Source organism: Equus caballus, chromosome 22 (assembly GCF_041296265.1).
Source record: "Equus caballus isolate H_3958 breed thoroughbred chromosome 22, TB-T2T, whole genome shotgun sequence".
NCBI lineage: Eukaryota > Metazoa > Chordata > Mammalia > Perissodactyla > Equidae > Equus > Equus caballus.
The window spans coordinates 21,894,032-21,900,214 of record NC_091705.1 but is presented as its reverse complement, the minus strand read 5'-3'; positions in this window follow the sequence as shown (position 1 = coordinate 21,900,214).

Genomic DNA, 6,183 nt, shown 5'->3' with positions numbered 1-6,183 from the left:
TCAAAAACTTCCCAAGAAACAAAGTCCAGGCCCAGAAGTCTTCTCTGGGGAATTCTACCAAATATTCAAAGAAGATTTGGTACCTATCCTTCTCAAACGCTCCCAAAAGATTGAAGAGGACAGGATGCTTCCTACCTCATATTACAAGGCCAATATTACCCTGACACCAAAACCAGGCAAGGACAACACAAAAGAGAAAAATTACAGGCCAATGTTGCTGATGAACATAGAAATAAAAATCCTCAACAAACTATAAGCAAATTGAATACAACAAAACACTGAAAGAATCATACACTATGATCAATTGGGACTTATTTCAGGGATGCAGGGATGGTTCAACATCTGCAAATCTCTCAATGTGATGCACCACCTTAACAAAATGAGGAATAGAAATCACAGGATCATCTCAGTGGACACAGAGAAAGCATTTGATGAGATTCAACATCCATTTATGTAAAAGCCTCTCAATAAAATGGGTATAGAAGGAAATTACCTCAACAAATTAAGGCCATGTATGACAATCCCACAGCCAACATCATACTCAATAGTGAAAAACTGAAAGTTATTCCTCTAAGAACAGAAACAAGACAAGGATGCCCGCTGTCACTACTCATATTCAACATAATATTGGAAGTCCTAGCCAGAGAAATTAGGCAAGAAAAACGAATAAAAGGGATCCAAATTGGAAAGCAAAAAGTAAAACTGTCATTATTGGTGAGTGATATGATTGTATATACAGAAAACCCTGAAGAATCCACAAAAAACTATTAGAAATAATTAATGACTACAGTAAAGTTGTGGGGTACAAAATCAACATAAAAAATCAGTCACATTTCTGTATACTAACAATGAACTAGCAGAAAGAGAAATCAAGAATACAATCCCATTCACAATCACAACTGAAAGAATAAAATACCTAGGAATAAATTTAACCAAGGAGCTGAAAGACTATACACTGAAAACTGTAAGACATTATTGAAAGAAATTGAAGAAGACATAAAGAAATAGAAATACATTCCATGCTCATGGGTTGGAGGAATAAGTATAGTTAAAATATTGATATTACTTAAAACAATCTACAGATCCAACGTAATCCCAATCATAATCCTAATGACATTTTTCACAGAAATAGGATAAAGAATCCTAAAATTTATACGGAACAAGAAAAGCCCATGAATAGCCAAAGAAATCCTGAGAGAAAAGAAGAAAGCTGGAGGTATCACACTCCCTGATTTCAAAATGTACTGCAAAGCTATGTTAATCAAAACAGCGTGATACTGGCAGAAAAACAGACACACAGATCAATGGAACAGAATCGAGAGCCCAGAAATAAATCCACACATCTATGGAGAGTTAAAATTTGACAGAGGAGCCAGAACATTGATGGTGTTCCTCTTCAATCAATGGTGTTGTGTAAACTGGACAGCCATGTGCAAAAAATGAAAGTAGTCCATTATCTTATACCTAATATGCAAACAATTAACTCAAAATGGATTAAAGACTTGAATGTAAGACGAAATAACAAAATTCCTAGAAGAAAGCATAGGTAGCATGCTCTTTGATCTGGATCTTAGCAGCATCTTTTTGAATATCACTTATCCTCAAGCAAGGGAAACAAAAGAAAAAATAAACAAATGAGACTACATCAAACTAAAAAGCTTCAATAGCAAGAAAATGAAAAGACAACCCACCAAGTGGGAAAAAAATATTTGCAAATCATATATCCAATAAGGGATTAATATCCAAAATATGTAAAGAACTCATACAGCTCAACAACAAAAATATGAACTACCTGATCAAAAGATGGACAGAGGATATGAACAAACATTTGTCCAAAGAAGATATACAGATGGCCAACAGGCGCATGAAAAGATGTTCAACATCACTAATTATTAGGGAAATGCAAATCAAAACTACAGTGAGATACCACCTCACACCTGTCAGAACGGATATTATTAAAAAGATGAGAAATAGCAAGTATTGGAGAGGATGTGGGAAAAAAGGAACGTTCACACACTGTTGGTTGGAATGTAAATTGGTGCAGACACTGTGGAACACAGTATGGAGATTTCTCAAAAGATTAAAAATAGAAATACCATACGATCCAGCTGTCCCACCCCTGGGTATTTATCCAGAGAACTTGAATTCAATGATCCAAAGAGATTTATGCACCCCTATGTTCATTGCACCATTATTCACAACAGCCAAGATGTGGAAGCAACCCAAGTGCCTTCTACGGATGGATGGATAAAGAAGATGTGGTGTATATACATACAATGAATACTACTCAGCCATAAAAAAGACAGAATTGTCCCAATTTCAGCAACATGGATGGACCTTGAGGGTATGATGTTAAGCAAAATAAGCCAGACAGAGAAAGGCAAATACTACATGATTTCACTCATATGTGGAAGATAACAAATACAGGATAAAGAGAACAGATTAGTGATTACCAGAGGGGAAAGGGGTTGGAAGGTGGGTGAAAGGGATAAAGGGGCACATGTTTATGGTTATGGATAAAAATTAGACTTCTGGGGGTGAGCACAATGTATATTCAGAAATTCAGTGTATTCAGAAATTGATAAATAATAATGTACACCTGAAATTACACAATGTTATAAACCATTATGATCTCAAAAAAATTACTTGAAGAAAGAAAAGCCTAAAAAATCAGTGATCTTAGGTATTATATCAAGAATTTAGAAAAAGAACAGCAAATTAATCTAAATTAAGGTAGAAGGAGGGAAATAATAATGACTGGCTACTAATGAGGACAACAAAAAAATAAAGATCAATAAAGCCAAAATAGTTCATTCTTGAAAACGTTAGTCAAACTTATAAAACCTAGTCAAAGTGAGCAAGAAAAAAAGAGAGAAGGCACAAATTTCAAGTACAAGGAATTAAATTGCAGACAGCACTACAAATCCTATAGACTTTAAAAAGATAGTAAGAGAACATTAAAAACAATTTGATGCTAATATATCAGAAATGTAGATAAAATGGACATCTTCAAATGCACAAATTACTAAACATACATAAGAATAAATAAAAAATATGTATACTCTTATGTATACATTACATACATTGACTCTGTAAGTTTTTCGTTGACTGGGCTGTTGCTGGGTGGAGAGAGAAATCCTCCTTCAGTAGTAAAGTAGTTTTACTTTCTGTGTAAGATGCAAGGGTAAGTCTTTTCCTGTTTGGAGTAATTAACGATGTCTGATAGGACCTGAGAGCTCCCCGTACAGGCCTTCACTGCTCCAATTTAGCTGAGGTTTGTTGTATCAATTTCCACACTTTTCTTCCTTCCTCCCTCCTTCCCTCCCCTCCTTTATTCCTTCTTCCCTTCCTTCGTTCTTTCACAATTAAGTATAATGATAGCTGTAGGTTCTTCTGTAGATGTTCTTTATCAAGTTGAGGAAGTTCCCTACTATTTCTACTTTGCTGAGAGTTTTAATCATGAATGGGCGTTAGATTTTGTCAAATGCTTTTTCTGCATCAGTTGCTATATCACGCAATTTTTCTTCTTTAACCTGTGGATGTGATAGATTACAATGATTGATTTTCAGAAACAGTTTTGTATGCCTGGGATAAATCTGACTTGGTCATAGTGTATAACTTTACGCATTGTTAAATTCTATTTGCCAATATTTTGTTGAGGATTTTGGTATCTAAGTTCATGAGAGATATTGGTCTCTAGTTTTTTGTTTGTTTGTTTGTTTTGTTTTTTTGATACAGTCTTCATTTGGTTTTGCTATCAAAGGAATAATGGCCTTATAAAATGAATACGGAAGTGTTCTCTCCCAATCTATGTACTGGAAGAGATTGTATAAAATTGGTGTTAATTCTTTTTTAAGTGTTTGCTAAAATTCTCCAGCGGGCCTGGATGTCTCAGATTTTTTATTTTCTCCTCGAACATCCACACCTTCCTTCTCCGTCCTCAAGCTCAGACAACGGTCCTCCTTCCTCTGTCATCTGGCCTGAACCCCTCAAACCATCTGGTCCAACATGGACCAGTGGCCTTGGGGAGTGGACTCCACATACCTGTTCAGCTTTTTCAGCAAGTAGAGACAGAATTGTGCAATTCTGTCGGGGACCCTACGGGGCTCAGCTTCCATCACTGACCCAAAGAGACCTCTAGCGACCACTGCTGGCCAGTGTTCCATGAGCACTCAAACCTCTGCAAAATGTTAACAGTGATTCTCTCTGGAGGGAGGCATTGTGCATTCTTTTCTTTCTTTATAATTTCATGTTTCCAACATGTCTTTCTCCACTGAGCAGGGAGCATTTGTGTGGTGGTAATAAATTTGAAAGACAGAATCTTGGTCCCCAGGGGTTTGGGGATGAGATCTGTGATGTGTGTGCTTGCTCAGCCCTGTGACCATGGAGGTGAGTCCATTCTCTGCACAGAGGGTGTGGGACAGACATGGCCACTGGGAGATTTTGTGAGCTGGGGGCCATCCAGGTCTAGTTCTCCAACTTCTGCCTGTTCTGGGATGGGAGGGGAAACCCTCCCAAAAGAAATTCTAGAGGAACAGGTGGGGAGAACGCAGTAAACAGGCAGAGGGAGTCTCCACCAAGCACACCTGAGGTCCCACTCACCTCGCGTCCCACCAGCAGAGGCAGCAGCAGGGAGTGCAGAGATGGGTGGAGTAGGAATGCAGGGACAGGCATCCTTGTGGCCCTTGGAGCCTGCTCTGTCGGAACGTGGTCCTGGAGATGCCCTGGATTCTGCTCTGAGGAGAGAGGACAGTTCCCACCAGCATGATGTCAGAGGAAGGGGATTGTGATGAGAGGAAAGGCCATGGGACTCTGACAGTTTTTCTCTACAATCATAAATTGCACAGAGAAGGTTGCTACAAGCTGAGAAGTTGCTGCGGGAAATGTGTGGGGTTTCCAGAGTGGAGGAGTGCAACTCCTGCAGGCTTTTGCTTCTTCTCGAGACTTGTTCCATCTAAGATTCTCCCCAACCCCATAGTCCTTGCCTATCTAGGAGCCCCAGAGACATGGTCTGGGCCAGGGGCTTCTGGGACCTCCTAATGGGCAGATGTGGTCTAGCTTCTGCATGAGCCCGATGTCTGGGCCTCACTGAGCTGCACAGCTGCAGGGAAGATCTCTGGCATCTCTGCGGCCTCAGTCTCTGGCAGTAGAGTTGAACTTTACAGGAGACCCCTTCCCCCGACTCCAGAGCTGTCAGAGGCAAAAATCATCCCTAATGCGATGTCTGCTGTGGGCTTCTGGCTTTGCTATGGATCCCTGCATACAATACTGGAAGCCGCCTCCTTCTCCTTCCTGCAGAGGAATTATGTTTGTGGAAGAGGTTAGAGCTTTGGAAATGATGATGATTTGTGCTTTAGAGGATGGAGGGTTCCTACAGGGAAGGTGAGACTGGGAGAACACTCTCTGAGAGGGAAAGCAACACACCTAGAAATATACCTGGGAAGGTGATGGCTGCCTCTCCTGTCTGTGCTGGGTCTGGGGCCAGCTTTGGAGGAAGGGAGAGAAGGGAAGGAGAAACACTCTCAGAAAGAGAGAGGAACCAGAATGTTGGCCTCCTTCTTTTTCATCTCCTTCTCTTCACCTCTGAAAAGGACTCTACCCAAGCACTCAGCTGGAGACCCTTTAATGTCCAAGCCTCCACAGCCAGGCACAAGCTGCTACGGCTGTTTCTCCATTGCTTCCTTGAGACCCCTGCCTCTTCCTCAGACGCTGACCAGATGTCAAGATGCAAACTGCGTTCAAAATCTGAATCTACTTCCTAGTATCTGAATAACCTTGAGCCCATCATCCAGACCTATATATCCTTTGACCTTGAAATCATTTGTATACCTCAAATATTCAAAACTGAGTTCAAAATCTGCATTCAGTGATTCTCTTCTCCCACCCCACCCTGTTCAGTATGTGGCACATCATCTAACCATTGGGTAAAACCAAGAAGGGATCAAAGTTCTACACCCTCGCTCATCCACTTGTGTCTATCTCCTACCAGACCCTGTTCATTTTACCTCCTAAATCTATTTCTCCATCTCCATCATCATTTATTGCCTGAATGAAAACAATTACCTCTTAACTAGGCTACCTCCATCTTCTCCCCCCGCCCCCATAATCTCTTCCTCCTGCTTCAGCCAGAGTGACCTTTTACAACACAGATCTAATTACACCCGTCTCTTGCATAAACACTTA